The sequence below is a fragment of the Lissotriton vulgaris genome, chromosome 10, assembly GCF_964263255.1.
Source record: "Lissotriton vulgaris chromosome 10, aLisVul1.2, whole genome shotgun sequence".
NCBI lineage: Eukaryota > Metazoa > Chordata > Amphibia > Caudata > Salamandridae > Lissotriton > Lissotriton vulgaris.
Window position 1 is genome coordinate 535,964,599 of NC_141698.1, and position 26,796 is coordinate 535,991,394.

Below are 26,796 nucleotides of genomic sequence, written 5' to 3' on the forward strand. Positions count from 1 at the left end.
AGTGTTTGCATTTACTGGCTCACTTTATAGAAAAGCTGAGATATTAGAGGCTGTCTATTCCTCACCAGCCTGACGTAGTGTGCTCCAGAGATCTCAGTGACAGCTCGAAAAGAGAAGTGACGATAGCTTGCGCCATTCGCTTGCTCGCACTTTGCTCTGTAGGGTGGGCCTACTTCATGAAAGCAAGGCATGAGAGAAGAAATGCTTCTCTTGTCCTCACCACGAGCAGACACTTAAAGCAAACAAACTGTCTGAAGGACAGAGGCTTTTTAATTTCTTGTTTGATGACGGTCATGGAAAAGACAGCAATCATATTGCAGAACAGAGCAGCATGTACTGGCTAGCTGCCACTAACCCCTGGAGCCGTGTCAGAGGTGACTCTTGCGTGGCTCGTTGGTCTAGGGGTATGATTCTCGCTTAGGGTGCGAGAGGTCCCGGGTTCAAATCCCGGACGAGCCCTTTTTAGAGGTAAACATACAAACCCTACTAAAAAAGCACTATGCCTGACTATTTCTCGTTATACTGGGTGCATTGTTGCACAACATATTTCTAACCTCAGAAGAAAAATGGATCACCATGCTTTATCTGCCTACCTGCTTAGTCTCAGTGTGTCCCAGGTGATGCTTTCCCAAGCTGTACTCGCTGGCATTTAGGCATCAAATATTTGCCTGTCGATGCCTGCACAAGTGAGTTTTGAATACGTCTAATTGCAAGCATGTTGGATGATATCTCTGAGGTTTTCACACTTGTTCTGCATATTCTGAGCCGCTGCTGATACAGCAGAATAGAAGTAGGGTGAAGACTTGAGAGAAACTTTCCTCTAACAGTAGAAAGCACCAAGGTAGTTTCTGTAGTGTAGTGGTCATCACGTTCACCTAACACGCGAAAGGTCCCCGGTTCGAGACGGGGCAGAAACACTGTGCATTGGATGCTTTTTTTGTGCACACTCTAAAACCTTATTATCTCAATGCAAGTTTAAGAAGAGGTGGTCTTTGAACACGGTGAGCCGCGAGAATTTTTTTTTACCTTTGCAGACGAAACAAAGTTATCTCCATCGATCATCTGGGGGTTGTTCTTGGGCCTATTTTTATTTTGTGTGAGCTATGTTGTATTGTTGGGGCCTTTACACCTGTGACATTTCTGTGAACGTTGTAAGTGGAAACGTTGGCAGGTGCAGACAGAAAAGTCAGAACTAAGCACACCCTGAGCCGTCAGGATGGCCGAGTGGTCTAAGGCGCCAGACTCAAGAGAGCTTGATCTTCAGTGATGCTGAGCCTTCTGGTCTCCTCATGGAGGCGTGGGTTCAAATCCCACTTCTGACAGGTCCCTTTTACACCCTTAAGTCTTCCTAATTTTTGCAGTGCATTCCCCACACACACCACAATATTTGCGGGAACCTGTAGTAAATAAAGAGAAATCCACCAGGCTGGGCCCTCAATCACAATTCCATGTATTTCTGAAAGTGACACCGCAGGCACACCTTCCATTACATTTGCAATCCATCACAGTAACTGCCTTGCTGGGTTTCGAAATAAGCAGTTGATCCCATCATTTGTTGTGAGGCTCTCCTGCCACCTTTTGGGCAGAGAAGGCACTGTCCCTGCAACAACACAGGCAGACATGTTCAACAGGGCTTCCTGGTTATGTGGGAGGAGCAGATTGCCAATGGTCCCCCCTTGAAAATTCTAATTTACATAAGGAAGACAGAGAGGTAGCTGGTAGTAGGCACTACACACGGACATTGCACTCCCTCTTGTGATTTGCAGCCAATTCTAGATTGAGGCAGGAGGAAAGGAGGAGACTCGCCCAACAATGGCCATACTGGGAAGTCAGCCACTCTGGGTCTCCCAGGTGAATGTTTCAGGCCTGTGAGCCACTCATATAAATCTCGCCTGATCGAGCCTGATCGAGCGCTGAGCGGGCGCGTTTGAATCCAAATATCAAACACCTCTTTCTCAGGCGCAAGAAATGGTGGGCCCTTCATTGCTTCTGGTGTGGAAGTCTATGGAGCAAGGGTCCAGGACTTGCAGAGGAGTACAAGTGCCAGAAAGTGCTTGCTGTTCTCATCTGTGCCTTTTTACTGCTCACTGGCCGATAGGAGATTGGCTGCCCCCTTCCTTGCTGGAGTGAAAAAACAACAACTTGAGAGAAAACATGACTTTGTGTGGCTCACTTATAGGGAGACGAGCCAAATAGCCCTGCTGTTTTCTGAAAGACGCTTCAGTAATTGTTCAAAATGTCTCCTGGCCACTCAGGCTCGTTGGTCTAGGGGTATGATTCTCGCTTCGGGTGCGAGAGGTCCCGGGTTCAAATCCCGGACGAGCCCATCCTGTGGAAGTTTTCAGGCTGCTTGTCATATAGGAGCCTTTCTTCTTTTCAATGCTATAAGACGCTGTGTATGTCGAGAAGGTTCCTTACCCTGCACGCTATTTTCCACTTTTGACATGATAAAGGAGTGCAGGACTTCCTTGCAACTGCTTTTCTGGGCTGGACCAGCAGTGTAGGAACATTACATGCAAAGAGTTTTTCTAGTGTCATTTCAGGATATGGTTTCAAAATCGCCTCTTGGGGAAAAAAGTGGTCCTCATTCCTGTCTTCCAAAGAAAGAGAGACCGGGTAAGGAGAGCCCAACTTTGAGCTTCAAGGACGTTGGCCCTTAGTCTGTGCGTTCCAACCCAATACACGCCAACAAGATTCCTGAGGTAGTGTCTGTTTCTGTAGTGTAGTGGTTATCACGTTCGCCTTACACGCGAAAGGTCCCTGGTTCGAGACCGGGCAGAAATGCAGCTTGCTGTTTTTCACAGTGTTTGCATTTACTGGCTCACTTTATAGAAAAGCTGAGATAATAGAGGCTGTCTATTCCTCACCAGCCTGACGTAGTGTGCTCCAGAGATCTCAGTGACAGCTCGAAAAGAGAAGTGACGATAGCTTGCGCCATTCGCTTGCTCGCACTTTGCTCTGTAGGGTGGGCCTACTTCATGAAAGCAAGGCATGAGAGAAGAAATGCTTCTCTTGTCCTCACCACGAGCAGACACTTAAAGCAAACAAACTGTCTGAAGGACAGAGGCTTTTTAATTTCTTGTTTGATGACGGTCATGGAAAAGACAGCAATCATATTGCAGAACAGAGCAGCATGTACTGGCTAGCTGCCACTAACCCCTGGAGCCGTGTCAGAGGTGACTCTTGCGTGGCTCGTTGGTCTAGGGGTATGATTCTCGCTTAGGGTGCGAGAGGTCCCGGGTTCAAATCCCGGACGAGCCCTTTTTAGAGGTAAACATACAAACCCTACTAAAAAAGCACTATGCCTGACTATTTCTCGTTATACTGGGTGCATTGTTGCACAACATATTTCTAACCTCAGAAGAAAAATGGATCACCATGCTTTATCTGCCTACCTGCTTAGTCTCAGTGTGTCCCAGGTGATGCTTTCCCAAGCTGTACTCGCTGGCATTTAGGCATCAGATATTTGCCTGTCGATGCCTGCACAAGTGAGTTTTGAATACGTCTAATTGCAAGCATGTTGGATGATATCTCTGAGGTTTTCACACTTGTTCTGCACATTCTGAGCCGCTGCTGATACAGCAGAATAGAAGTAGGGTGAAGACTTGAGAGAAACTTTCCTCTAACAGTAGAAAGCACCAAGGTAGTTTCTGTAGTGTAGTGGTCATCACGTTCGCCTAACACGCGAAAGGTCCCCGGTTCGAGACGGGGCAGAAACACTGTGCATTGGATGCTTTTTTTGTGCACACTCTAAAACCTTATTATCTCAATGCAAGTTTAAGAAGAGGTGGTCTTTGAACACGGTGAGCCGCGAGAATTTTTTTTTACCTTTGCAGACGAAACAAAGTTATCTCCATCGATCATCTGGGGGTTGTTCTTGGGCCTATTTTTATTTTGTGTGAGCTATGTTGTATTGTTGGGGCCTTTACACCTGTGACATTTCTGTGAACGTTGTAAGTGGAAACGTTGGCAGGTGCAGACAGAAAAGTCAGAACTAAGCACACCCTGAGCCGTCAGGATGGCCGAGTGGTCTAAGGCGCCAGACTCAAGAGAGCTTGATCTTCAGTGATGCTGAGCCTTCTGGTCTCCTCATGGAGGCGTGGGTTCAAATCCCACTTCTGACAGGTCCCTTTTACACCCTTAAGTCTTCCTAATTTTTGCAGTGCATTCCCCACACACACCACAATATTTGCGGGAACCTGTAGTAAATAAAGAGAAATCCACCAGGCTGGGCCCTCAATCACAATTCCATGTATTTCTGAAAGTGACACCGCAGGCACACCTTCCATTACATTTGCAATCCATCACAGTAACTGCCTTGCTGGGTTTCGAAATAAGCAGTTGATCCCATCATTTGTTGTGAGGCTCTCCTGCCACCTTTTTGGCAGAGAAGGCACTGTCCCTGCAACAACACAGGCAGACATGTTCAACAGGGCTTCCTGGTTATGTGGGAGGAGCAGATTGCCAATGGTCCCCCCTTGAAAATTCTAATTTACATAAGGAAGACAGAGAGGTAGCTGGTAGTAGGCACTACACACGGACATTGCACTCCCTCTTGTGATTTGCAGCCAATTCTAGATTGAGGCAGGAGGAAAGGAGGAGACTCGCCCAACAATGGCCATACTGGGAAGTCAGCCACTCTGGGTCTCCCAGGTGAATGTTTCAGGCCTGTGAGCCACTCATATAAATCTCGCCTGATCGAGCCTGATCGAGCGCTGAGCGGGCGCGTTTGAATCCAAATATCAAACACCTCTTTCTCAGGCGCAAGAAATGGTGGGCCCTTCATTGCTTCTGGTGTGGAAGTCTATGGAGCAAGGGTCCAGGACTTGCAGAGGAGTACAAGTGCCAGAAAGTGCTTGCTGTTCTCATCTGTGCCTTTTTACTGCTCACTGGCCGATAGGAGATTGGCTGCCCCCTTCCTTGCTGGAGTGAAAAAACAACAACTTGAGAGAAAACATGACTTTGTGTGGCTCACTTATAGGGAGACGAGCCAAATAGCCCTGCTGTTTTCTGAAAGACGCTTCAGTAATTGTTCAAAATGTCTCCTGGCCACTCAGGCTCGTTGGTCTAGGGGTATGATTCTCGCTTCGGGTGCGAGAGGTCCCGGGTTCAAATCCCGGACGAGCCCATCCTGTGGAAGTTTTCAGGCTGCTTGTCATATAGGAGCCTTTCTTCTTTTCAATGCTATAAGACGCTGTGTATGTCGAGAAGGTTCCTTACCCTGCACGCTATTTTCCACTTTTGACATGATAAAGGAGTGCAGGACTTCCTTGCAACTGCTTTTCTGGGCTGGACCAGCAGTGTAGGAACATTACATGCAAAGAGTTTTTCTAGTGTCATTTCAGGATATGGTTTCAAAATCGCCTCTTGGGGAAAAAAGTGGTCCTCATTCCTGTCTTCCAAAGAAAGAGAGACCGGGTAAGGAGAGCCCAACTTTGAGCTTCAAGGACGTTGGCCCTTAGTCTGTGCGTTCCAACCCAATACACGCCAACAAGATTCCTGAGGTAGTGTCTGTTTCTGTAGTGTAGTGGTTATCACGTTCGCCTTACACGCGAAAGGTCCCTGGTTCGAGACCGGGCAGAAATGCAGCTTGCTGTTTTTCACAGTGTTTGCATTTACTGGCTCACTTTATAGAAAAGCTGAGATAATAGAGGCTGTCTATTCCTCACCAGCCTGACGTAGTGTGCTCCAGAGATCTCAGTGACAGCTCGAAAAGAGAAGTGACGATAGCTTGCGCCATTCGCTTGCTCGCACTTTGCTCTGTAGGGTGGGCCTACTTCATGAAAGCAAGGCATGAGAGAAGAAATGCTTCTCTTGTCCTCACCACGAGCAGACACTTAAAGCAAACAAACTGTCTGAAGGACAGAGGCTTTTTAATTTCTTGTTTGATGACGGTCATGGAAAAGACAGCAATCATATTGCAGAACAGAGCAGCATGTACTGGCTAGCTGCCACTAACCCCTGGAGCCGTGTCAGAGGTGACTCTTGCGTGGCTCGTTGGTCTAGGGGTATGATTCTCGCTTAGGGTGCGAGAGGTCCCGGGTTCAAATCCCGGACGAGCCCTTTTTAGAGGTAAACATACAAACCCTACTAAAAAAGCACTATGCCTGACTATTTCTCGTTATACTGGGTGCATTGTTGCACAACATATTTCTAACCTCAGAAGAAAAATGGATCACCATGCTTTATCTGCCTACCTGCTTAGTCTCAGTGTGTCCCAGGTGATGCTTTCCCAAGCTGTACTCGCTGGCATTTAGGCATCAGATATTTGCCTGTCGATGCCTGCACAAGTGAGTTTTGAATACGTCTAATTGCAAGCATGTTGGATGATATCTCTGAGGTTTTCACACTTGTTCTGCACATTCTGAGCCGCTGCTGATACAGCAGAATAGAAGTAGGGTGAAGACTTGAGAGAAACTTTCCTCTAACAGTAGAAAGCACCAAGGTAGTTTCTGTAGTGTAGTGGTCATCACGTTCGCCTAACACGCGAAAGGTCCCCGGTTCGAGACGGGGCAGAAACACTGTGCATTGGATGCTTTTTTTGTGCACACTCTAAAACCTTATTATCTCAATGCAAGTTTAAGAAGAGGTGGTCTTTGAACACGGTGAGCCGCGAGAATTTTTTTTTACCTTTGCAGACGAAACAAAGTTATCTCCATCGATCATCTGGGGGTTGTTCTTGGGCCTATTTTTATTTTGTGTGAGCTATGTTGTATTGTTGGGGCCTTTACACCTGTGACATTTCTGTGAACGTTGTAAGTGGAAACGTTGGCAGGTGCAGACAGAAAAGTCAGAACTAAGCACACCCTGAGCCGTCAGGATGGCCGAGTGGTCTAAGGCGCCAGACTCAAGAGAGCTTGATCTTCAGTGATGCTGAGCCTTCTGGTCTCCTCATGGAGGCGTGGGTTCAAATCCCACTTCTGACAGGTCCCTTTTACACCCTTAAGTCTTCCTAATTTTTGCAGTGCATTCCCCACACACACCACAATAATTGCGGGAACCTGTAGTAAATAAAGAGAAATCCACCAGGCTGGGCCCTCAATCACAATTCCATGTATTTCTGAAAGTGACACCGCAGGCACACCTTCCATTACATTTGCAATCCATCACAGTAACTGCCTTGCTGGGTTTCGAAATAAGCAGTTGATCCCATCATTTGTTGTGAGGCTCTCCTGCCACCTTTTTGGCAGAGAAGGCACTGTCCCTGCAACAACACAGGCAGACATGTTCAACAGGGCTTCCTGGTTATGTGGGAGGAGCAGATTGCCAATGGTCCCCCCTTGAAAATTCTAATTTACATAAGGAAGACAGAGAGGTAGCTGGTAGTAGGCACTACACACGGACATTGCACTCCCTCTTGTGATTTGCAGCCAATTCTAGATTGAGGCAGGAGGAAAGGAGGAGACTCGCCCAACAATGGCCATACTGGGAAGTCAGCCACTCTGGGTCTCCCAGGTGAATGTTTCAGGCCTGTGAGCCACTCATATAAATCTCGCCTGATCGAGCCTGATCGAGCGCTGAGCGGGCGCGTTTGAATCCAAATATCAAACACCTCTTTCTCAGGCGCAAGAAATGGTGGGCCCTTCATTGCTTCTGGTGTGGAAGTCTATGGAGCAAGGGTCCAGGACTTGCAGAGGAGTACAAGTGCCAGAAAGTGCTTGCTGTTCTCATCTGTGCCTTTTTACTGCTCACTGGCCGATAGGAGATTGGCTGCCCCCTTCCTTGCTGGAGTGAAAAAACAACAACTTGAGAGAAAACATGACTTTGTGTGGCTCACTTATAGGGAGACGAGCCAAATAGCCCTGCTGTTTTCTGAAAGACGCTTCAGTAATTGTTCAAAATGTCTCCTGGCCACTCAGGCTCGTTGGTCTAGGGGTATGATTCTCGCTTCGGGTGCGAGAGGTCCCGGGTTCAAATCCCGGACGAGCCCATCCTGTGGAAGTTTTCAGGCTGCTTGTCATATAGGAGCCTTTCTTCTTTTCAATGCTATAAGACGCTGTGTATGTCGAGAAGGTTCCTTACCCTGCACGCTATTTTCCACTTTTGACATGATAAAGGAGTGCAGGACTTCCTTGCAACTGCTTTTCTGGGCTGGACCAGCAGTGTAGGAACATTACATGCAAAGAGTTTTTCTAGTGTCATTTCAGGATATGGTTTCAAAATCGCCTCTTGGGGAAAAAAGTGGTCCTCATTCCTGTCTTCCAAAGAAAGAGAGACCGGGTAAGGAGAGCCCAACTTTGAGCTTCAAGGACGTTGGCCCTTAGTCTGTGCGTTCCAACCCAATACACGCCAACAAGATTCCTGTGGTAGTGTCTGTTTCTGTAGTGTAGTGGTTATCACGTTCGCCTTACACGCGAAAGGTCCCTGGTTCGAGACCGGGCAGAAATGCAGCTTGCTGTTTTTCACAGTGTTTGCATTTACTGGCTCACTTTATAGAAAAGCTGAGATAATAGAGGCTGTCTATTCCTCACCAGCCTGACGTAGTGTGCTCCAGAGATCTCAGTGACAGCTCGAAAAGAGAAGTGACGATAGCTTGCGCCATTCGCTTGCTCGCACTTTGCTCTGTAGGGTGGGCCTACTTCATGAAAGCAAGGCATGAGAGAAGAAATGCTTCTCTTGTCCTCACCACGAGCAGACACTTAAAGCAAACAAACTGTCTGAAGGACATAGGCTTTTTAATTTCTTGTTTGATGACGGTCATGGAAAAGACAGCAATCATATTGCAGAACAGAGCAGCATGTACTGGCTAGCTGCCACTAACCCCTGGAGCCGTGTCAGAGGTGACTCTTGCGTGGCTCGTTGGTCTAGGGGTATGATTCTCGCTTAGGGTGCGAGAGGTCCCGGGTTCAAATCCCGGACGAGCCCTTTTTAGAGGTAAACATACAAACCCTACTAAAAAAGCACTATGACTATTTCTCGTTATACTGGGTGCATTGTTGCACAACATATTTCTAACCTCAGAAGAAAAATGGATCACCATGCTTTATCTGCCTACCTGCTTAGTCTCAGTGTGTCCCAGGTCATGCTTTCCCAAGCTGTACTCGCTGGCATTTAGGCATCAGATATTTGCCTGTCGATGCCTGCACAAGTGAGTTTTGAATACGTCTAATTGCAAGCATGTTGGATGATATCTCTGAGGTTTTCACACTTGTTCTGCACATTCTGAGCCGCTGCTGATACAGCAGAATAGAAGTAGGGTGAAGACTTGAGAGAAACTTTCCTCTAACAGTAGAAAGCACCAAGGTAGTTTCTGTAGTGTAGTGGTCATCACGTTCGCCTAACACGCGAAAGGTCCCCGGTTCGAGACGGGGCAGAAACACTGTGCATTGGATGCTTTTTTTGTGCACACTCTAAAACCTTATTATCTCAATGCAAGTTTAAGAAGAGGTGGTCTTTGAACACAGTGAGCCGCGAGAATTTTTTTTTACCTTTGCAGACGAAACAAAGTTATCTCCATCGATCATCTGGGGGTTGTTCTTGGGCCTATTTTTATTTTGTGTGAGCTATGTTGTATTGTTGGGGCCTTTACACCTGTGACATTTCTGTGAACGTTGTAAGTGGAAACGTTGGCAGGTGCAGACAGAAAAGTCAGAACTAAGCACACCCTGAGCCGTCAGGATGGCCGAGTGGTCTAAGGCGCCAGACTCAAGAGAGCTTGATCTTCAGTGATGCTGAGCCTTCTGGTCTCCTCATGGAGGCGTGGGTTCAAATCCCACTTCTGACAGGTCCCTTTTACACCCTTAAGTCTTCCTAATTTTTGCAGTGCATTCCCCACACACACCACAATATTTGCGGGAACCTGTAGTAAATAAAGAGAAATCCACCAGGCTGGGCCCTCAATCACAATTCCATGTATTTCTGAAAGTGACACCTCAGGCACACCTTCCATTACATTTGCAATCCATCACAGTAACTGCCTTGCTGGGTTTCGAAATAAGCAGTTGATCCCATCATTTGTTGTGAGGCTCTCCTGCCACCTTTTTGGCAGAGAAGGCACTGTCCCTGCAACAACACAGGCAGACATGTTCAACAGGGCTTCCTGGTTATGTGGGAGGAGCAGATTGCCAATGGTCCCCCCTTGAAAATTCTAATTTACATAAGGAAGACAGAGAGGTAGCTGGTAGTAGGCACTACACACGGACATTGCACTCCCTCTTGTGATTTGCAGCCAATTCTAGATTGAGGCAGGAGGAAAGGAGGAGACTCGCCCAACAATGGCCATACTGGGAAGTCAGCCACTCTGGGTCTCCCAGGTGAATGTTTCAGGCCTGTGAGCCACTCATATAAATCTCGCCTGATCGAGCCTGATCGAGCGCTGAGCGGGCGCGTTTGAATCCAAATATCAAACACCTCTTTCTCAGGCGCAAGAAATGGTGGGCCCTTCATTGCTTCTGGTGTGGAAGTCTATGGAGCAAGGGTCCAGGACTTGCAGAGGAGTACAAGTGCCAGAAAGTGCTTGCTGTTCTCATCTGTGCCTTTTTACTGCTCACTGGCCGATAGGAGATTGGCTGCCCCCTTCCTTGCTGGAGTGAAAAAACAACAACTTGAGAGAAAACATGACTTTGTGTGGCTCACTTATAGGGAGACGAGCCAAATAGCCCTGCTGTTTTCTGAAAGACGCTTCAGTAATTGTTCAAAATGTCTCCTGGCCACTCAGGCTCGTTGGTCTAGGGGTATGATTCTCGCTTCGGGTGCGAGAGGTCCCGGGTTCAAATCCCGGACGAGCCCATCCTGTGGAAGTTTTCAGGCTGCTTGTCATATAGGAGCCTTTCTTCTTTTCAATGCTATAAGACGCTGTGTATGTCGAGAAGGTTCCTTACCCTGCACGCTATTTTCCACTTTTGACATGATAAAGGAGTGCAGGACTTCCTTGCAACTGCTTTTCTGGGCTGGACCAGCAGTGTAGGAACATTACATGCAAAGAGTTTTTCTAGTGTCATTTCAGGATATGGTTTCAAAATCGCCTCTTGGGGAAAAAAGTGGTCCTCATTCCTGTCTTCCAAAGAAAGAGAGACCGGGTAAGGAGAGCCCAACTTTGAGCTTCAAGGACGTTGGCCCTTAGTCTGTGCGTTCCAACCCAATACACGCCAACAAGATTCCTGAGGTAGTGTCTGTTTCTGTAGTGTAGTGGTTATCACGTTCGCCTTACACGCGAAAGGTCCCTGGTTCGAGACCGGGCAGAAATGCAGCTTGCTGTTTTTCACAGTGTTTGCATTTACTGGCTCACTTTATAGAAAAGCTGAGATAATAGAGGCTGTCTATTCCTCACCAGCCTGACGTAGTGTGCTCCAGAGATCTCAGTGACAGCTCGAAAAGAGAAGTGACGATAGCTTGCGCCATTCGCTTGCTCGCACTTTGCTCTGTAGGGTGGGCCTACTTCATGAAAGCAAGGCATGAGAGAAGAAATGCTTCTCTTGTCCTCACCACGAGCAGACACTTAAAGCAAACAAACTGTCTGAAGGACAGAGGCTTTTTAATTTCTTGTTTGATGACGGTCATGGAAAAGACAGCAATCATATTGCAGAACAGAGCAGCATGTACTGGCTAGCTGCCACTAACCCCTGGAGCCGTGTCAGAGGTGACTCTTGCGTGGCTCGTTGGTCTAGGGGTATGATTCTCGCTTAGGGTGCGAGAGGTCCCGGGTTCAAATCCCGGACGAGCCCTTTTTAGAGGTAAACATACAAACCCTACTAAAAAAGCACTATGCCTGACTATTTCTCGTTATACTGGGTGCATTGTTGCACAACATATTTCTAACCTCAGAAGAAAAATGGATCACCATGCTTTATCTGCCTACCTGCTTAGTCTCAGTGTGTCCCAGGTGATGCTTTCCCAAGCTGTACTCGCTGGCATTTAGGCATCAAATATTTGCCTGTCGATGCCTGCACAAGTGAGTTTTGAATACGTCTAATTGCAAGCATGTTGGATGATATCTCTGAGGTTTTCACACTTGTTCTGCATATTCTGAGCCGCTGCTGATACAGCAGAATAGAAGTAGGGTGAAGACTTGAGAGAAACTTTCCTCTAACAGTAGAAAGCACCAAGGTAGTTTCTGTAGTGTAGTGGTCATCACGTTCACCTAACACGCGAAAGGTCCCCGGTTCGAGACGGGGCAGAAACACTGTGCATTGGATGCTTTTTTTGTGCACACTCTAAAACCTTATTATCTCAATGCAAGTTTAAGAAGAGGTGGTCTTTGAACACGGTGAGCCGCGAGAATTTTTTTTTACCTTTGCAGACGAAACAAAGTTATCTCCATCGATCATCTGGGGGTTGTTCTTGGGCCTATTTTTATTTTGTGTGAGCTATGTTGTATTGTTGGGGCCTTTACACCTGTGACATTTCTGTGAACGTTGTAAGTGGAAACGTTGGCAGGTGCAGACAGAAAAGTCAGAACTAAGCACACCCTGAGCCGTCAGGATGGCCGAGTGGTCTAAGGCGCCAGACTCAAGAGAGCTTGATCTTCAGTGATGCTGAGCCTTCTGGTCTCCTCATGGAGGCGTGGGTTCAAATCCCACTTCTGACAGGTCCCTTTTACACCCTTAAGTCTTCCTAATTTTTGCAGTGCATTCCCCACACACACCACAATATTTGCGGGAACCTGTAGTAAATAAAGAGAAATCCACCAGGCTGGGCCCTCAATCACAATTCCATGTATTTCTGAAAGTGACACCGCAGGCACACCTTCCATTACATTTGCAATCCATCACAGTAACTGCCTTGCTGGGTTTCGAAATAAGCAGTTGATCCCATCATTTGTTGTGAGGCTCTCCTGCCACCTTTTGGGCAGAGAAGGCACTGTCCCTGCAACAACACAGGCAGACATGTTCAACAGGGCTTCCTGGTTATGTGGGAGGAGCAGATTGCCAATGGTCCCCCCTTGAAAATTCTAATTTACATAAGGAAGACAGAGAGGTAGCTGGTAGTAGGCACTACACACGGACATTGCACTCCCTCTTGTGATTTGCAGCCAATTCTAGATTGAGGCAGGAGGAAAGGAGGAGACTCGCCCAACAATGGCCATACTGGGAAGTCAGCCACTCTGGGTCTCCCAGGTGAATGTTTCAGGCCTGTGAGCCACTCATATAAATCTCGCCTGATCGAGCGCTGAGCGAGCGCGTTTGAATCCAAATATCAAACACCTCTTTCTCAGGCGCAAGAAATGGTGGGCCCTTCATTGCTTCTGGTGTGGAAGTCTATGGAGCAAGGGTCCAGGACTTGCAGAGGAGTACAAGTGCCAGAAAGTGCTTGCTGTTCTCATCTGTGCCTTTTTACTGCTCACTGGCCGATAGGAGATTGGCTGCCCCCTTCCTTGCTGGAGTGAAAAAACAACAACTTGAGAGAAAACATGACTTTGTGTGGCTCACTTATAGGGAGACGAGCCAAATAGCCCTGCTGTTTTCTGAAAGACGCTTCAGTAATTGTTCAAAATGTCTCCTGGCCACTCAGGCTCGTTGGTCTAGGGGTATGATTCTCGCTTCGGGTGCGAGAGGTCCCGGGTTCAAATCCCGGACGAGCCCATCCTGTGGAAGTTTTCAGGCTGCTTGTCATATAGGAGCCTTTCTTCTTTTCAATGCTATAAGACGCTGTGTATGTCGAGAAGGTTCCTTACCCTGCACGCTATTTTCCACTTTTGACATGATAAAGGAGTGCAGGACTTCCTTGCAACTGCTTTTCTGGGCTGGACCAGCAGTGTAGGAACATTACATGCAAAGAGTTTTTCTAGTGTCATTTCAGGATATGGTTTCAAAATCGCCTCTTGGGGAAAAAAGTGGTCCTCATTCCTGTCTTCCAAAGAAAGAGAGACCGGGTAAGGAGAGCCCAACTTTGAGCTTCAAGGACGTTGGCCCTTAGTCTGTGCGTTCCAACCCAATACACGCCAACAAGATTCCTGAGGTAGTGTCTGTTTCTGTAGTGTAGTGGTTATCACGTTCGCCTTACACGCGAAAGGTCCCTGGTTCGAGACCGGGCAGAAATGCAGCTTGCTGTTTTTCACAGTGTTTGCATTTACTGGCTCACTTTATAGAAAAGCTGAGATAATAGAGGCTGTCTATTCCTCACCAGCCTGACGTAGTGTGCTCCAGAGATCTCAGTGACAGCTCGAAAAGAGAAGTGACGATAGCTTGCGCCATTCGCTTGCTCGCACTTTGCTCTGTAGGGTGGGCCTACTTCATGAAAGCAAGGCATGAGAGAAGAAATGCTTCTCTTGTCCTCACCACGAGCAGACACTTAAAGCAAACAAACTGTCTGAAGGACAGAGGCTTTTTAATTTCTTGTTTGATGACGGTCATGGAAAAGACAGCAATCATATTGCAGAACAGAGCAGCATGTACTGGCTAGCTGCCACTAACCCCTGGAGCCGTGTCAGAGGTGACTCTTGCGTGGCTCGTTGGTCTAGGGGTATGATTCTCGCTTAGGGTGCGAGAGGTCCCGGGTTCAAATCCCGGACGAGCCCTTTTTAGAGGTAAACATACAAACCCTACTAAAAAAGCACTATGCCTGACTATTTCTCGTTATACTGGGTGCATTGTTGCACAACATATTTCTAACCTCAGAAGAAAAATGGATCACCATGCTTTATCTGCCTACCTGCTTAGTCTCAGTGTGTCCCAGGTGATGCTTTCCCAAGCTGTACTCGCTGGCATTTAGGCATCAAATATTTGCCTGTCGATGCCTGCACAAGTGAGTTTTGAATACGTCTAATTGCAAGCATGTTGGATGATATCTCTGAGGTTTTCACACTTGTTCTGCATATTCTGAGCCGCTGCTGATACAGCAGAATAGAAGTAGGGTGAAGACTTGAGAGAAACTTTCCTCTAACAGTAGAAAGCACCAAGGTAGTTTCTGTAGTGTAGTGGTCATCACGTTCACCTAACACGCGAAAGGTCCCCGGTTCGAGACGGGGCAGAAACACTGTGCATTGGATGCTTTTTTTGTGCACACTCTAAAACCTTATTATCTCAATGCAAGTTTAAGAAGAGGTGGTCTTTGAACACGGTGAGCCGCGAGAATTTTTTTTTACCTTTGCAGACGAAACAAAGTTATCTCCATCGATCATCTGGGGGTTGTTCTTGGGCCTATTTTTATTTTGTGTGAGCTATGTTGTATTGTTGGGGCCTTTACACCTGTGACATTTCTGTGAACGTTGTAAGTGGAAACGTTGGCAGGTGCAGACAGAAAAGTCAGAACTAAGCACACCCTGAGCCGTCAGGATGGCCGAGTGGTCTAAGGCGCCAGACTCAAGAGAGCTTGATCTTCAGTGATGCTGAGCCTTCTGGTCTCCTCATGGAGGCGTGGGTTCAAATCCCACTTCTGACAGGTCCCTTTTACACCCTTAAGTCTTCCTAATTTTTGCAGTGCATTCCCCACACACACCACAATATTTGCGGGAACCTGTAGTAAATAAAGAGAAATCCACCAGGCTGGGCCCTCAATCACAATTCCATGTATTTCTGAAAGTGACACCGCAGGCACACCTTCCATTACATTTGCAATCCATCACAGTAACTGCCTTGCTGGGTTTCGAAATAAGCAGTTGATCCCATCATTTGTTGTGAGGCTCTCCTGCCACCTTTTGGGCAGAGAAGGCACTGTCCCTGCAACAACACAGGCAGACATGTTCAACAGGGCTTCCTGGTTATGTGGGAGGAGCAGATTGCCAATGGTCCCCCCTTGAAAATTCTAATTTACATAAGGAAGACAGAGAGGTAGCTGGTAGTAGGCACTACACACGGACATTGCACTCCCTCTTGTGATTTGCAGCCAATTCTAGATTGAGGCAGGAGGAAAGGAGGAGACTCGCCCAACAATGGCCATACTGGGAAGTCAGCCACTCTGGGTCTCCCAGGTGAATGTTTCAGGCCTGTGAGCCACTCATATAAATCTCGCCTGATCGAGCCTGATCGAGCGCTGAGCGGGCGCGTTTGAATCCAAATATCAAACACCTCTTTCTCAGGCGCAAGAAATGGTGGGCCCTTCATTGCTTCTGGTGTGGAAGTCTATGGAGCAAGGGTCCAGGACTTGCAGAGGAGTACAAGTGCCAGAAAGTGCTTGCTGTTCTCATCTGTGCCTTTTTACTGCTCACTGGCCGATAGGAGATTGGCTGCCCCCTTCCTTGCTGGAGTGAAAAAACAACAACTTGAGAGAAAACATGACTTTGTGTGGCTCACTTATAGGGAGACGAGCCAAATAGCCCTGCTGTTTTCTGAAAGACGCTTCAGTAATTGTTCAAAATGTCTCCTGGCCACTCAGGCTCGTTGGTCTAGGGGTATGATTCTCGCTTCGGGTGCGAGAGGTCCCGGGTTCAAATCCCGGACGAGCCCATCCTGTGGAAGTTTTCAGGCTGCTTGTCATATAGGAGCCTTTCTTCTTTTCAATGCTATAAGACGCTGTGTATGTCGAGAAGGTTCCTTACCCTGCACGCTATTTTCCACTTTTGACATGATAAAGGAGTGCAGGACTTCCTTGCAACTGCTTTTCTGGGCTGGACCAGCAGTGTAGGAACATTACATGCAAAGAGTTTTTCTAGTGTCATTTCAGGATATGGTTTCAAAATCGCCTCTTGGGGAAAAAAGTGGTCCTCATTCCTGTCTTCCAAAGAAAGAGAGACCGGGTAAGGAGAGCCCAACTTTGAGCTTCAAGGACGTTGGCCCTTAGTCTGTGCGTTCCAACCCAATACACGCCAACAAGATTCCTGAGGTAGTGTCTGTTTCTGTAGTGTAGTGGTTATCACGTTCGCCTTACACGCGAAAGGTCCCTGGTTCGAGACCGGGCAGAAATGCAGCTTGCTGTTTTTCACAGTGTTTGCATTTACTGGCTCACTTTATAGAAAAGCTGAGATAATAGAGGCTGTCTATTCCTCACCAGCCTGACGTAGTGTGCTCCAGAGATCTCAGTGACAGCTCGAAAAGAGAAGTGACGATAGCTTGCGCCATTCGCTTGCTCGCACTTTGCTCTGTAGGGTGGGCCTACTTCATGAAAGCAAGGCATGAGAGAAGAAATGCTTCTCTTGTCCTCACCACGAGCAGACACTTAAAGCAAACAAACTGTCTGAAGGACAGAGGCTTTTTAATTTCTTGTTTGATGACGGTCATGGAAAAGACAGCAATCATATTGCAGAACAGAGCAGCATGTACTGGCTAGCTGCCACTAACCCCTGGAGCCGTGTCAGAGGTGACTCTTGCGTGGCTCGTTGGTCTAGGGGTATGATTCTCGCTTAGGGTGCGAGAGGTCCCGGGTTCAAATCCCGGACGAGCCCTTTTTAGAGGTAAACATACAAACCCTACTAAAAAAGCACTATGCCTGACTATTTCTCGTTATACTGGGTGCATTGTTGCACAACATATTTCTAACCTCAGAAGAAAAATGGATCACCATGCTTTATCTGCCTACCTGCTTAGTCTCAGTGTGTCCCAGGTGATGCTTTCCCAAGCTGTACTCGCTGGCATTTAGGCATCAGATATTTGCCTGTCGATGCCTGCACAAGTGAGTTTTGAATACGTCTAATTGCAAGCATGTTGGATGATATCTCTGAGGTTTTCACACTTGTTCTGCACATTCTGAGCCGCTGCTGATACAGCAGAATAGAAGTAGGGTGAAGACTTGAGAGAAACTTTCCTCTAACAGTAGAAAGCACCAAGGTAGTTTCTGTAGTGTAGTGGTCATCACGTTCGCCTAACACGCGAAAGGTCCCCGGTTCGAGATGGGGCAGAAACACTGTGCATTGGATGCTTTTTTTGTGCACACTCTAAAACCTTATTATCTCAATGCAAGTTTAAGAAGAGGTGGTCTTTGAACACGGTGAGCCGCGAGAATTTTTTTTTACCTTTGCAGACGAAACAAAGTTATCTCCATCGATCATCTGGGGGTTGTTCTTGGGCCTATTTTTATTTTGTGTGAGCTATGTTGTATTGTTGGGGCCTTTACACCTGTGACATTTCTGTGAACGTTGTAAGTGGAAACGTTGGCAGGTGCAGACAGAAAAGTCAGAACTAAGCACACCCTGAGCCGTCAGGATGGCCGAGTGGTCTAAGGCGCCAGACTCAAGAGAGCTTGATCTTCAGTGATGCTGAGCCTTCTGGTCTCCTCATGGAGGCGTGGGTTCAAATCCCACTTCTGACAGGTCCCTTTTACACCCTTAAGTCTTCCTAATTTTTGCAGTGCATTCCCCACACACACCACAATAATTGCGGGAACCTGTAGTAAATAAAGAGAAATCCACCAGGCTGGGCCCTCAATCACAATTCCATGTATTTCTGAAAGTGACACCGCAGGCACACCTTCCATTACATTTGCAATCCATCACAGTAACTGCCTTGCTGGGTTTCGAAATAAGCAGTTGATCCCATCATTTGTTGTGAGGCTCTCCTGCCACCTTTTTGGCAGAGAAGGCACTGTCCCTGCAACAACACAGGCAGACATGTTCAACAGGGCTTCCTGGTTATGTGGGAGGAGCAGATTGCCAATGGTCCCCCCTTGAAAATTCTAATTTACATAAGGAAGACAGAGAGGTAGCTGGTAGTAGGCACTACACACGGACATTGCACTCCCTCTTGTGATTTGCAGCCAATTCTAGATTGAGGCAGGAGGAAAGGAGGAGACTCGCCCAACAATGGCCATACTGGGAAGTCAGCCACTCTGGGTCTCCCAGGTGAATGTTTCAGGCCTGTGAGCCACTCATATAAATCTCGCCTGATCGAGCCTGATCGAGCGCTGAGCGGGCGCGTTTGAATCCAAATATCAAACACCTCTTTCTCAGGCGCAAGAAATGGTGGGCCCTTCATTGCTTCTGGTGTGGAAGTCTATGGAGCAAGGGTCCAGGACTTGCAGAGGAGTACAAGTGCCAGAAAGTGCTTGCTGTTCTCATCTGTGCCTTTTTACTGCTCACTGGCCGATAGGAGATTGGCTGCCCCCTTCCTTGCTGGAGTGAAAAAACAACAACTTGAGAGAAAACATGACTTTGTGTGGCTCACTTATAGGGAGACGAGCCAAATAGCCCTGCTGTTTTCTGAAAGACGCTTCAGTAATTGTTCAAAATGTCTCCTGGCCACTCAGGCTCGTTGGTCTAGGGGTATGATTCTCGCTTCGGGTGCGAGAGGTCCCGGGTTCAAATCCCGGACGAGCCCATCCTGTGGAAGTTTTCAGGCTGCTTGTCATATAGGAGCCTTTCTTCTTTTCAATGCTATAAGACGCTGTGTATGTCGAGAAGGTTCCTTACCCTGCACGCTATTTTCCACTTTTGACATGATAAAGGAGTGCAGGACTTCCTTGCAACTGCTTTTCTGGGCTGGACCAGCAGTGTAGGAACATTACATGCAAAGAGTTTTTCTAGTGTCATTTCAGGATATGGTTTCAAAATCGCCTCTTGGGGAAAAAAGTGGTCCTCATTCCTGTCTTCCAAAGAAAGAGAGACCGGGTAAGGAGAGCCCAACTTTGAGCTTCAAGGACGTTGGCCCTTAGTCTGTGCGTTCCAACCCAATACACGCCAACAAGATTCCTGAGGTAGTGTCTGTTTCTGTAGTGTAGTGGTTATCACGTTCGCCTTACACGCGAAAGGTCCCTGGTTCGAGACCGGGCAGAAATGCAGCTTGCTGTTTTTCACAGTGTTTGCATTTACTGGCTCACTTTATAGAAAAGCTGAGATAATAGAGGCTGTCTATTCCTCACCAGCCTGACGTAGTGTGCTCCAGAGATCTCAGTGACAGCTCGAAAAGAGAAGTGACGATAGCTTGCGCCATTCGCTTGCTCGCACTTTGCTCTGTAGGGTGGGCCTACTTCATGAAAGCAAGGCATGAGAGAAGAAATGCTTCTCTTGTCCTCACCACGAGCAGACACTTAAAGCAAACAAACTGTCTGAAGGACAGAGGCTTTTTAATTTCTTGTTTGATGACGGTCATGGAAAAGACAGCAATCATATTGCAGAACAGAGCAGCATGTACTGGCTAGCTGCCACTAACCCCTGGAGCCGTGTCAGAGGTGACTCTTGCGTGGCTCGTTGGTCTAGGGGTATGATTCTCGCTTAGGGTGCGAGAGGTCCCGGGTTCAAATCCCGGACGAGCCCTTTTTTAGAGGTAAACATACAAACCCTACTAAAAAAGCACTATGCCTGACTATTTCTCGTTATACTGGGTGCATTGTTGCACAACATATTTCTAACCTCAGAAGAAAAATGGATCACCATGCTTTATCTGCCTACCTGCTTAGTCTCAGTGTGTCCCAGGTGATGCTTTCCCAAGCTGTACTCGCTGGCATTTAGGCATCAAATATTTGCCTGTCGATGCCTGCACAAGTGAGTTTTGAATACGTCTAATTGCAAGCATGTTGGATGATATCTCTGAGGTTTTCACACTTGTTCTGCATATTCTGAGCCGCTGCTGATACAGCAGAATAGAAGTAGGGTGAAGACTTGAGAGAAACTTTCCTCTAACAGTAGAAAGCACCAAGGTAGTTTCTGTAGTGTAGTGGTCATCACGTTCACCTAACACGCGAAAGGTCCCCGGTTCGAGACGGGGCAGAAACACTGTGCATTGGATGCTTTTTTTGTGCACACTCTAAAACCTTATTATCTCAATGCAAGTTTAAGAAGAGGTGGTCTTTGAACACGGTGAGCCGCGAGAATTTTTTTTTACCTTTGCAGACGAAACAAAGTTATCTCCATCGATCATCTGGGGGTTGTTCTTGGGCCTATTTTTATTTTGTGTGAGCTATGTTGTATTGTTGGGGCCTTTACACCTGTGACATTTCTGTGAACGTTGTAAGTGGAAACGTTGGCAGGTGCAGACAGAAAAGTCAGAACTAAGCACACCCTGAGCCGTCAGGATGGCCGAGTGGTCTAAGGCGCCAGACTCAAGAGAGCTTGATCTTCAGTGATGCTGAGCCTTCTGGTCTCCTCATGGAGGCGTGGGTTCAAATCCCACTTCTGACAGGTCCCTTTTACACCCTTAAGTCTTCCTAATTTTTGCAGTGCATTCCCCACACACACCACAATATTTGCGGGAACCTGTAGTAAATAAAGAGAAATCCACCAGGCTGGGCCCTCAATCACAATTCCATGTATTTCTGAAAGTGACACCGCAGGCACACCTTCCATTACATTTGCAATCCATCACAGTAACTGCCTTGCTGGGTTTCGAAATAAGCAGTTGATCCCATCATTTGTTGTGAGGCTCTCCTGCCACCTTTTGGGCAGAGAAGGCACTGTCCCTGCAACAACACAGGCAGACATGTTCAACAGGGCTTCCTGGTTATGTGGGAGGAGCAGATTGCCAATGGTCCCCCCTTGAAAATTCTAATTTACATAAGGAAGACAGAGAGGTAGCTGGTAGTAGGCACTACACACGGACATTGCACTCCCTCTTGTGATTTGCAGCCAATTCTAGATTGAGGCAGGAGGAAAGGAGGAGACTCGCCCAACAATGGCCATACTGGGAAGTCAGCCACTCTGGGTCTCCCAGGTGAATGTTTCAGGCCTGTGAGCCACTCATATAAATCTCGCCTGATCGAGCCTGATCGAGCGCTGAGCGGGCGCGTTTGAATCCAAATATCAAACACCTCTTTCTCAGGCGCAAGAAATGGTGGGCCCTTCATTGCTTCTGGTGTGGAAGTCTATGGAGCAAGGGTCCAGGACTTGCAGAGGAGTACAAGTGCCAGAAAGTGCTTGCTGTTCTCATCTGTGCCTTTTTACTGCTCACTGGCCGATAGGAGATTGGCTGCCCCCTTCCTTGCTGGAGTGAAAAAACAACAACTTGAGAGAAAACATGACTTTGTGTGGCTCACTTATAGGGAGACGAGCCAAATAGCCCTGCTGTTTTCTGAAAGACGCTTCAGTAATTGTTCAAAATGTCTCCTGGCCACTCAGGCTCGTTGGTCTAGGGGTATGATTCTCGCTTCGGGTGCGAGAGGTCCCGGGTTCAAATCCCGGACGAGCCCATCCTGTGGAAGTTTTCAGGCTGCTTGTCATATAGGAGCCTTTCTTCTTTTCAATGCTATAAGACGCTGTGTATGTCGAGAAGGTTCCTTACCCTGCACGCTATTTTCCACTTTTGACATGATAAAGGAGTGCAGGACTTCCTTGCAACTGCTTTTCTGGGTTGGACCAGCAGTGTAGGAACATTACATGCAAAGAGTTTTTCTAGTGTCATTTCAGGATATGGTTTCAAAATCGCCTCTTGGGGAAAAAAGTGGTCCTCATTCCTGTCTTCCAAAGAAAGAGAGACCGGGTAAGGAGAGCCCAACTTTGAGCTTCAAGGACGTTGGCCCTTAGTCTGTGCGTTCCAACCCAATACACGCCAACAAGATTCCTGAGGTAGTGTCTGTTTCTGTAGTGTAGTGGTTATCACGTTCGCCTTACACGCGAAAGGTCCCTGGTTCGAGACCGGGCAGAAATGCAGCTTGCTGTTTTTCACAGTGTTTGCATTTACTGGCTCACTTTATAGAAAAGCTGAGATAATAGAGGCTGTCTATTCCTCACCAGCCTGACGTAGTGTGCTCCAGAGATCTCAGTGACAGCTCGAAAAGAGAAGTGACGATAGCTTGCGCCATTCGCTTGCTCGCACTTTGCTCTGTAGGGTGGGCCTACTTCATGAAAGCAAGGCATGAGAGAAGAAATGCTTCTCTTGTCCTCACCACGAGCAGACACTTAAAGCAAACAAACTGTCTGAAGGACAGAGGCTTTTTAATTTCTTGTTTGATGACGGTCATGGAAAAGACAGCAATCATATTGCAGAACAGAGCAGCATGTACTGGCTAGCTGCCACTAACCCCTGGAGCCGTGTCAGAGGTGACTCTTGCGTGGCTCGTTGGTCTAGGGGTATGATTCTCGCTTAGGGTGCGAGAGGTCCCGGGTTCAAATCCCGGACGAGCCCTTTTTAGAGGTAAACATACAAACCCTACTAAAAAAGCACTATGCCTGACTATTTCTCGTTATACTGGGTGCATTGTTGCACAACATATTTCTAACCTCAGAAGAAAAATGGATCACCATGCTTTATCTGCCTACCTGCTTAGTCTCAGTGTGTCCCAGGTGATGCTTTCCCAAGCTGTACTCGCTGGCATTTAGGCATCAGATATTTGCCTGTCGATGCCTGCACAAGTGAGTTTTGAATACGTCTAATTGCAAGCATGTTGGATGATATCTCTGAGGTTTTCACACTTGTTCTGCACATTCTGAGCCGCTGCTGATACAGCAGAATAGAAGTAGGGTGAAGACTTGAGAGAAACTTTCCTCTAACAGTAGAAAGCACCAAGGTAGTTTCTGTAGTGTAGTGGTCATCACGTTCGCCTAACACGCGAAAGGTCCCCGGTTCGAGACGGGGCAGAAACACTGTGCATTGGATGCTTTTTTTGTGCACACTCTAAAACCTTATTATCTCAATGCAAGTTTAAGAAGAGGTGGTCTTTGAACACGGTGAGCCGCGAGAATTTTTTTTTACCTTTGCAGACGAAACAAAGTTATCTCCATCGATCATCTGGGGGTTGTTCTTGGGCCTATTTTTATTTTGTGTGAGCTATGTTGTATTGTTGGGGCCTTTACACCTGTGACATTTCTGTGAACGTTGTAAGTGGAAACGTTGGCAGGTGCAGACAGAAAAGTCAGAACTAAGCACACCCTGAGCCGTCAGGATGGCCGAGTGGTCTAAGGCGCCAGACTCAAGAGAGCTTGATCTTCAGTGATGCTGAGCCTTCTGGTCTCCTCATGGAGGCGTGGGTTCAAATCCCACTTCTGACAGGTCCCTTTTACACCCTTAAGTCTTCCTAATTTTTGCAGTGCATTCCCCACACACACCACAATATTTGCGGGAACCTGTAGTAAATAAAGAGAAATCCACCAGGCTGGGCCCTCAATCACAATTCCATGTATTTCTGAAAGTGACACCGCAGGCACACCTTCCATTACATTTGCAATCCATCACAGTAACTGCCTTGCTGGGTTTCGAAATAAGCAGTTGATCCCATCATTTGTTGTGAGGCTCTCCTGCCACCTTTTGGGCAGAGAAGGCACTGTCCCTGCAACAACACAGGCAGACATGTTCAACAGGGCTTCCTGGTTATGTGGGAGGAGCAGATTGCCAATGGTCCCCCCTTGAAAATTCTAATTTACATAAGGAAGACAGAGAGGTAGCTGGTAGTAGGCACTACACACGGACATTGCACTCCCTCTTGTGATTTGCAGCCAATTCTAGATTGAGGCAGGAGGAAAGGAGGAGACTCGCCCAACAATGGCCATACTGGGAAGTCAGCCACTCTGGGTCTCCCAGGTGAATGTTTCAGGCCTGTGAGCCACTCATATAAATCTCGCCTGATCGAGCCTGATCGAGCGCTGAGCGAGCGCGTTTGAATCCAAATATCAAACACCTCTTTCTCAGGCGCAAGAAATGGTGGGCCCTTCATTGCTTCTGGTGTGGAAGTCTATGGAGCAAGGGTCCAGGACTTGCAGAGGAGTACAAGTGCCAGAAAGTGCTTGCTGTTCTCATCTGTGCCTTTTTACTGCTCACTGGCCGATAGGAGATTGGCTGCCCCCTTCCTTGCTGGAGTGAAAAAACAACAACTTGAGAGAAAACATGACTTTGTGTGGCTCACTTATAGGGAGACGAGCCAAATAGCCCTGCTGTTTTCTGAAAGACGCTTCAGTAATTGTTCAAAATGTCTCCTGGCCACTCAGGCTCGTTGGTCTAGGGGTATGATTCTCGCTTCGGGTGCGAGAGGTCCCGGGTTCAAATCCCGGACGAGCCCATCCTGTGGAAGTTTTCAGGCTGCTTGTCATATAGGAGCCTTTCTTCTTTTCAATGCTATAAGACGCTGTGTATGTCGAGAAGGTTCCTTACCCTGCACGCTATTTTCCACTTTTGACATGATAAAGGAGTGCAGGACTTCCTTGCAACTGCTTTTCTGGGCTGGACCAGCAGTGTAGGAACATTACATGCAAAGAGTTTTTCTAGTGTCATTTCAGGATATGGTTTCAAAATCGCCTCTTGGGGAAAAAAGTGGTCCTCATTCCTGTCTTCCAAAGAAAGAGAGACCGGGTAAGGAGAGCCCAACTTTGAGCTTCAAGGACGTTGGCCCTTAGTCTGTGCGTTCCAACCCAATACACGCCAACAAGATTCCTGAGGTAGTGTCTGTTTCTGTAGTGTAGTGGTTATCACGTTTGCCTTACACGCGAAAGGTCCCTGGTTCGAGACCGGGCAGAAATGCAGCTTGCTGTTTTTCACAGTGTTTGCATTTACTGGCTCACTTTATAGAAAAGCTGAGATAATAGAGGCTGTCTATTCCTCACCAGCCTGACGTAGTGTGCTCCAGAGATCTCAGTGACAGCTCGAAAAGAGAAGTGACGATAGCTTGCGCCATTCGCTTGCTCGCACTTTGCTCTGTAGGGTGGGCCTACTTCATGAAAGCAAGGCATGAGAGAAGAAATGCTTCTCTTGTCCTCACCACGAGCAGACACTTAAAGCAAACAAACTGTCTGAAGGACAGAGGCTTTTTAATTTCTTGTTTGATGACGGTCATGGAAAAGACAGCAATCATATTGCAGAACAGAGCAGCATGTACTGGCTAGCTGCCACTAACCCCTGGAGCCGTGTCAGAGGTGACTCTTGCGTGGCTCGTTGGTCTAGGGGTAAGATTCTCGCTTAGGGTGCGAGAGGTCCCGGGTTCAAATCCCGGACGAGCCCTTTTTAGAGGTAAACATACAAACCCTACTAAAAAAGCACTATGCCTGACTATTTCTCGTTATACTGGGTGCATTGTTGCACAACATATTTCTAACCTCAGAAGAAAAATGGATCACCATGCTTTATCTGCCTACCTGCTTAGTCTCAGTGTGTCCCAGGTGATGCTTTCCCAAGCTGTACTCGCTGGCATTTAGGCATCAGATATTTGCCTGTCGATGCCTGCACAAGTGAGTTTTGAATACGTCTAATTGCAAGCATGTTGGATGATATCTCTGAGGTTTTCACACTTGTTCTGCACATTCTGAGCCGCTGCTGATACAGCAGAATAGAAGTAGGGTGAAGACTTGAGAGAAACTTTCCTCTAACAGTAGAAAGCACCAAGGTAGTTTCTGTAGTGTAGTGGTCATCACGTTCGCCTAACACGCGAAAGGTCCCCGGTTCGAGACGGGGCAGAAACACTGTGCATTGGATGCTTTTTTTGTGCACACTCTAAAACCTTATTATCTCAATGCAAGTTTAAGAAGAGGTGGTCTTTGAACACGGTGAGCCGCGAGAATTTTTTTTTACCTTTGCAGACGAAACAAAGTTATCTCCATCGATCATCTGGGGGTTGTTCTTGGGCCTATTTTTATTTTGTGTGAGCTATGTTGTATTGTTGGGGCCTTTACACCTGTGACATTTCTGTGAACGTTGTAAGTGGAAACGTTGGCAGGTGCAGACAGAAAAGTCAGAACTAAGCACACCCTGAGCCGTCAGGATGGCCGAGTGGTCTAAGGCGCCAGACTCAAGAGAGCTTGATCTTCAGTGATGCTGAGCCTTCTGGTCTCCTCATGGAGGCGTGGGTTCAAATCCCACTTCTGACAGGTCCCTTTTACACCCTTAAGTCTTCCTAATTTTTGCAGTGCATTCCCCACACACACCACAATATTTGCGGGAACCTGTAGTAAATAAAGAGAAATCCACCAGGCTGGGCCCTCAATCACAATTCCATGTATTTCTGAAAGTGACACCGCAGGCACACCTTCCATTACATTTGCAATCCATCACAGTAACTGCCTTGCTGGGTTTCGAAATAAGCAGTTGATCCCATCATTTGTTGTGAGGCTCTCCTGCCACCTTTTGGGCAGAGAAG

General features: G+C 47.4%; 48 non-coding genes across 48 annotated transcripts; all 48 read left to right on the forward strand.

The window, feature by feature from the left end:
• The first annotated feature begins 387 nt into the window (after positions 1-387).
• TRNAP-AGG (transfer RNA proline (anticodon AGG)) lies at positions 388-459 on the forward strand. Its single transcript has one exon. It is a non-coding gene; the product is annotated as a tRNA-Pro (tRNA).
• Positions 460-844: 385 nt separating this feature from the next.
• On the forward strand, positions 845-917 carry TRNAV-AAC (transfer RNA valine (anticodon AAC)). Its single transcript has one exon. It is a non-coding gene; the product is annotated as a tRNA-Val (tRNA).
• A 293-nt stretch (positions 918-1,210) lies between these two features.
• Positions 1,211-1,322, forward strand: TRNAL-CAA (transfer RNA leucine (anticodon CAA)). Its single transcript has 2 exons — positions 1,211-1,248; positions 1,277-1,322. It is a non-coding gene; the product is annotated as a tRNA-Leu (tRNA).
• Positions 1,323-2,254: 932 nt separating this feature from the next.
• On the forward strand, positions 2,255-2,326 carry TRNAP-CGG (transfer RNA proline (anticodon CGG)). The gene has a single exon. It is a non-coding gene; the product is annotated as a tRNA-Pro (tRNA).
• A 385-nt stretch (positions 2,327-2,711) lies between these two features.
• Positions 2,712-2,784, forward strand: TRNAV-UAC (transfer RNA valine (anticodon UAC)). The gene has a single exon. It is a non-coding gene; the product is annotated as a tRNA-Val (tRNA).
• A 405-nt stretch (positions 2,785-3,189) lies between these two features.
• Positions 3,190-3,261, forward strand: TRNAP-AGG (transfer RNA proline (anticodon AGG)). The gene has a single exon. It is a non-coding gene; the product is annotated as a tRNA-Pro (tRNA).
• A 385-nt stretch (positions 3,262-3,646) lies between these two features.
• Positions 3,647-3,719, forward strand: TRNAV-AAC (transfer RNA valine (anticodon AAC)). The gene has a single exon. It is a non-coding gene; the product is annotated as a tRNA-Val (tRNA).
• Positions 3,720-4,012: 293 nt separating this feature from the next.
• Positions 4,013-4,124, forward strand: TRNAL-CAA (transfer RNA leucine (anticodon CAA)). The gene is made up of 2 exons: positions 4,013-4,050; positions 4,079-4,124. It is a non-coding gene; the product is annotated as a tRNA-Leu (tRNA).
• Positions 4,125-5,056: 932 nt separating this feature from the next.
• Positions 5,057-5,128, forward strand: TRNAP-CGG (transfer RNA proline (anticodon CGG)). The gene has a single exon. It is a non-coding gene; the product is annotated as a tRNA-Pro (tRNA).
• A 385-nt stretch (positions 5,129-5,513) lies between these two features.
• TRNAV-UAC (transfer RNA valine (anticodon UAC)) lies at positions 5,514-5,586 on the forward strand. The gene has a single exon. It is a non-coding gene; the product is annotated as a tRNA-Val (tRNA).
• A 405-nt stretch (positions 5,587-5,991) lies between these two features.
• On the forward strand, positions 5,992-6,063 carry TRNAP-AGG (transfer RNA proline (anticodon AGG)). The gene has a single exon. It is a non-coding gene; the product is annotated as a tRNA-Pro (tRNA).
• Positions 6,064-6,448: 385 nt separating this feature from the next.
• On the forward strand, positions 6,449-6,521 carry TRNAV-AAC (transfer RNA valine (anticodon AAC)). The gene has a single exon. It is a non-coding gene; the product is annotated as a tRNA-Val (tRNA).
• Positions 6,522-6,814: 293 nt separating this feature from the next.
• On the forward strand, positions 6,815-6,926 carry TRNAL-CAA (transfer RNA leucine (anticodon CAA)). The gene is made up of 2 exons: positions 6,815-6,852; positions 6,881-6,926. It is a non-coding gene; the product is annotated as a tRNA-Leu (tRNA).
• Positions 6,927-7,858: 932 nt separating this feature from the next.
• On the forward strand, positions 7,859-7,930 carry TRNAP-CGG (transfer RNA proline (anticodon CGG)). Its single transcript has one exon. It is a non-coding gene; the product is annotated as a tRNA-Pro (tRNA).
• A 385-nt stretch (positions 7,931-8,315) lies between these two features.
• On the forward strand, positions 8,316-8,388 carry TRNAV-UAC (transfer RNA valine (anticodon UAC)). Its single transcript has one exon. It is a non-coding gene; the product is annotated as a tRNA-Val (tRNA).
• Positions 8,389-8,793: 405 nt separating this feature from the next.
• On the forward strand, positions 8,794-8,865 carry TRNAP-AGG (transfer RNA proline (anticodon AGG)). The gene has a single exon. It is a non-coding gene; the product is annotated as a tRNA-Pro (tRNA).
• A 381-nt stretch (positions 8,866-9,246) lies between these two features.
• On the forward strand, positions 9,247-9,319 carry TRNAV-AAC (transfer RNA valine (anticodon AAC)). The gene has a single exon. It is a non-coding gene; the product is annotated as a tRNA-Val (tRNA).
• A 293-nt stretch (positions 9,320-9,612) lies between these two features.
• Positions 9,613-9,724, forward strand: TRNAL-CAA (transfer RNA leucine (anticodon CAA)). The gene is made up of 2 exons: positions 9,613-9,650; positions 9,679-9,724. It is a non-coding gene; the product is annotated as a tRNA-Leu (tRNA).
• A 932-nt stretch (positions 9,725-10,656) lies between these two features.
• On the forward strand, positions 10,657-10,728 carry TRNAP-CGG (transfer RNA proline (anticodon CGG)). The gene has a single exon. It is a non-coding gene; the product is annotated as a tRNA-Pro (tRNA).
• A 385-nt stretch (positions 10,729-11,113) lies between these two features.
• Positions 11,114-11,186, forward strand: TRNAV-UAC (transfer RNA valine (anticodon UAC)). The gene has a single exon. It is a non-coding gene; the product is annotated as a tRNA-Val (tRNA).
• A 405-nt stretch (positions 11,187-11,591) lies between these two features.
• TRNAP-AGG (transfer RNA proline (anticodon AGG)) lies at positions 11,592-11,663 on the forward strand. The gene has a single exon. It is a non-coding gene; the product is annotated as a tRNA-Pro (tRNA).
• A 385-nt stretch (positions 11,664-12,048) lies between these two features.
• On the forward strand, positions 12,049-12,121 carry TRNAV-AAC (transfer RNA valine (anticodon AAC)). The gene has a single exon. It is a non-coding gene; the product is annotated as a tRNA-Val (tRNA).
• A 293-nt stretch (positions 12,122-12,414) lies between these two features.
• Positions 12,415-12,526, forward strand: TRNAL-CAA (transfer RNA leucine (anticodon CAA)). The gene is made up of 2 exons: positions 12,415-12,452; positions 12,481-12,526. It is a non-coding gene; the product is annotated as a tRNA-Leu (tRNA).
• Positions 12,527-13,448: 922 nt separating this feature from the next.
• On the forward strand, positions 13,449-13,520 carry TRNAP-CGG (transfer RNA proline (anticodon CGG)). The gene has a single exon. It is a non-coding gene; the product is annotated as a tRNA-Pro (tRNA).
• Positions 13,521-13,905: 385 nt separating this feature from the next.
• Positions 13,906-13,978, forward strand: TRNAV-UAC (transfer RNA valine (anticodon UAC)). Its single transcript has one exon. It is a non-coding gene; the product is annotated as a tRNA-Val (tRNA).
• Positions 13,979-14,383: 405 nt separating this feature from the next.
• TRNAP-AGG (transfer RNA proline (anticodon AGG)) lies at positions 14,384-14,455 on the forward strand. The gene has a single exon. It is a non-coding gene; the product is annotated as a tRNA-Pro (tRNA).
• A 385-nt stretch (positions 14,456-14,840) lies between these two features.
• On the forward strand, positions 14,841-14,913 carry TRNAV-AAC (transfer RNA valine (anticodon AAC)). Its single transcript has one exon. It is a non-coding gene; the product is annotated as a tRNA-Val (tRNA).
• Positions 14,914-15,206: 293 nt separating this feature from the next.
• On the forward strand, positions 15,207-15,318 carry TRNAL-CAA (transfer RNA leucine (anticodon CAA)). Its single transcript has 2 exons — positions 15,207-15,244; positions 15,273-15,318. It is a non-coding gene; the product is annotated as a tRNA-Leu (tRNA).
• A 932-nt stretch (positions 15,319-16,250) lies between these two features.
• On the forward strand, positions 16,251-16,322 carry TRNAP-CGG (transfer RNA proline (anticodon CGG)). The gene has a single exon. It is a non-coding gene; the product is annotated as a tRNA-Pro (tRNA).
• A 385-nt stretch (positions 16,323-16,707) lies between these two features.
• On the forward strand, positions 16,708-16,780 carry TRNAV-UAC (transfer RNA valine (anticodon UAC)). The gene has a single exon. It is a non-coding gene; the product is annotated as a tRNA-Val (tRNA).
• Positions 16,781-17,185: 405 nt separating this feature from the next.
• On the forward strand, positions 17,186-17,257 carry TRNAP-AGG (transfer RNA proline (anticodon AGG)). The gene has a single exon. It is a non-coding gene; the product is annotated as a tRNA-Pro (tRNA).
• A 385-nt stretch (positions 17,258-17,642) lies between these two features.
• Positions 17,643-17,715, forward strand: TRNAV-AAC (transfer RNA valine (anticodon AAC)). Its single transcript has one exon. It is a non-coding gene; the product is annotated as a tRNA-Val (tRNA).
• Positions 17,716-18,008: 293 nt separating this feature from the next.
• TRNAL-CAA (transfer RNA leucine (anticodon CAA)) lies at positions 18,009-18,120 on the forward strand. The gene is made up of 2 exons: positions 18,009-18,046; positions 18,075-18,120. It is a non-coding gene; the product is annotated as a tRNA-Leu (tRNA).
• A 932-nt stretch (positions 18,121-19,052) lies between these two features.
• On the forward strand, positions 19,053-19,124 carry TRNAP-CGG (transfer RNA proline (anticodon CGG)). Its single transcript has one exon. It is a non-coding gene; the product is annotated as a tRNA-Pro (tRNA).
• Positions 19,125-19,509: 385 nt separating this feature from the next.
• On the forward strand, positions 19,510-19,582 carry TRNAV-UAC (transfer RNA valine (anticodon UAC)). Its single transcript has one exon. It is a non-coding gene; the product is annotated as a tRNA-Val (tRNA).
• Positions 19,583-19,987: 405 nt separating this feature from the next.
• TRNAP-AGG (transfer RNA proline (anticodon AGG)) lies at positions 19,988-20,059 on the forward strand. Its single transcript has one exon. It is a non-coding gene; the product is annotated as a tRNA-Pro (tRNA).
• Positions 20,060-20,445: 386 nt separating this feature from the next.
• TRNAV-AAC (transfer RNA valine (anticodon AAC)) lies at positions 20,446-20,518 on the forward strand. The gene has a single exon. It is a non-coding gene; the product is annotated as a tRNA-Val (tRNA).
• Positions 20,519-20,811: 293 nt separating this feature from the next.
• TRNAL-CAA (transfer RNA leucine (anticodon CAA)) lies at positions 20,812-20,923 on the forward strand. Its single transcript has 2 exons — positions 20,812-20,849; positions 20,878-20,923. It is a non-coding gene; the product is annotated as a tRNA-Leu (tRNA).
• A 932-nt stretch (positions 20,924-21,855) lies between these two features.
• Positions 21,856-21,927, forward strand: TRNAP-CGG (transfer RNA proline (anticodon CGG)). The gene has a single exon. It is a non-coding gene; the product is annotated as a tRNA-Pro (tRNA).
• A 385-nt stretch (positions 21,928-22,312) lies between these two features.
• TRNAV-UAC (transfer RNA valine (anticodon UAC)) lies at positions 22,313-22,385 on the forward strand. The gene has a single exon. It is a non-coding gene; the product is annotated as a tRNA-Val (tRNA).
• A 405-nt stretch (positions 22,386-22,790) lies between these two features.
• Positions 22,791-22,862, forward strand: TRNAP-AGG (transfer RNA proline (anticodon AGG)). Its single transcript has one exon. It is a non-coding gene; the product is annotated as a tRNA-Pro (tRNA).
• Positions 22,863-23,247: 385 nt separating this feature from the next.
• On the forward strand, positions 23,248-23,320 carry TRNAV-AAC (transfer RNA valine (anticodon AAC)). Its single transcript has one exon. It is a non-coding gene; the product is annotated as a tRNA-Val (tRNA).
• Positions 23,321-23,613: 293 nt separating this feature from the next.
• Positions 23,614-23,725, forward strand: TRNAL-CAA (transfer RNA leucine (anticodon CAA)). Its single transcript has 2 exons — positions 23,614-23,651; positions 23,680-23,725. It is a non-coding gene; the product is annotated as a tRNA-Leu (tRNA).
• A 932-nt stretch (positions 23,726-24,657) lies between these two features.
• On the forward strand, positions 24,658-24,729 carry TRNAP-CGG (transfer RNA proline (anticodon CGG)). Its single transcript has one exon. It is a non-coding gene; the product is annotated as a tRNA-Pro (tRNA).
• A 385-nt stretch (positions 24,730-25,114) lies between these two features.
• On the forward strand, positions 25,115-25,187 carry TRNAV-UAC (transfer RNA valine (anticodon UAC)). Its single transcript has one exon. It is a non-coding gene; the product is annotated as a tRNA-Val (tRNA).
• Positions 25,188-25,592: 405 nt separating this feature from the next.
• On the forward strand, positions 25,593-25,664 carry TRNAP-AGG (transfer RNA proline (anticodon AGG)). The gene has a single exon. It is a non-coding gene; the product is annotated as a tRNA-Pro (tRNA).
• A 385-nt stretch (positions 25,665-26,049) lies between these two features.
• Positions 26,050-26,122, forward strand: TRNAV-AAC (transfer RNA valine (anticodon AAC)). The gene has a single exon. It is a non-coding gene; the product is annotated as a tRNA-Val (tRNA).
• A 293-nt stretch (positions 26,123-26,415) lies between these two features.
• On the forward strand, positions 26,416-26,527 carry TRNAL-CAA (transfer RNA leucine (anticodon CAA)). The gene is made up of 2 exons: positions 26,416-26,453; positions 26,482-26,527. It is a non-coding gene; the product is annotated as a tRNA-Leu (tRNA).
• The last annotated feature ends 269 nt before the right edge of the window (positions 26,528-26,796 follow it).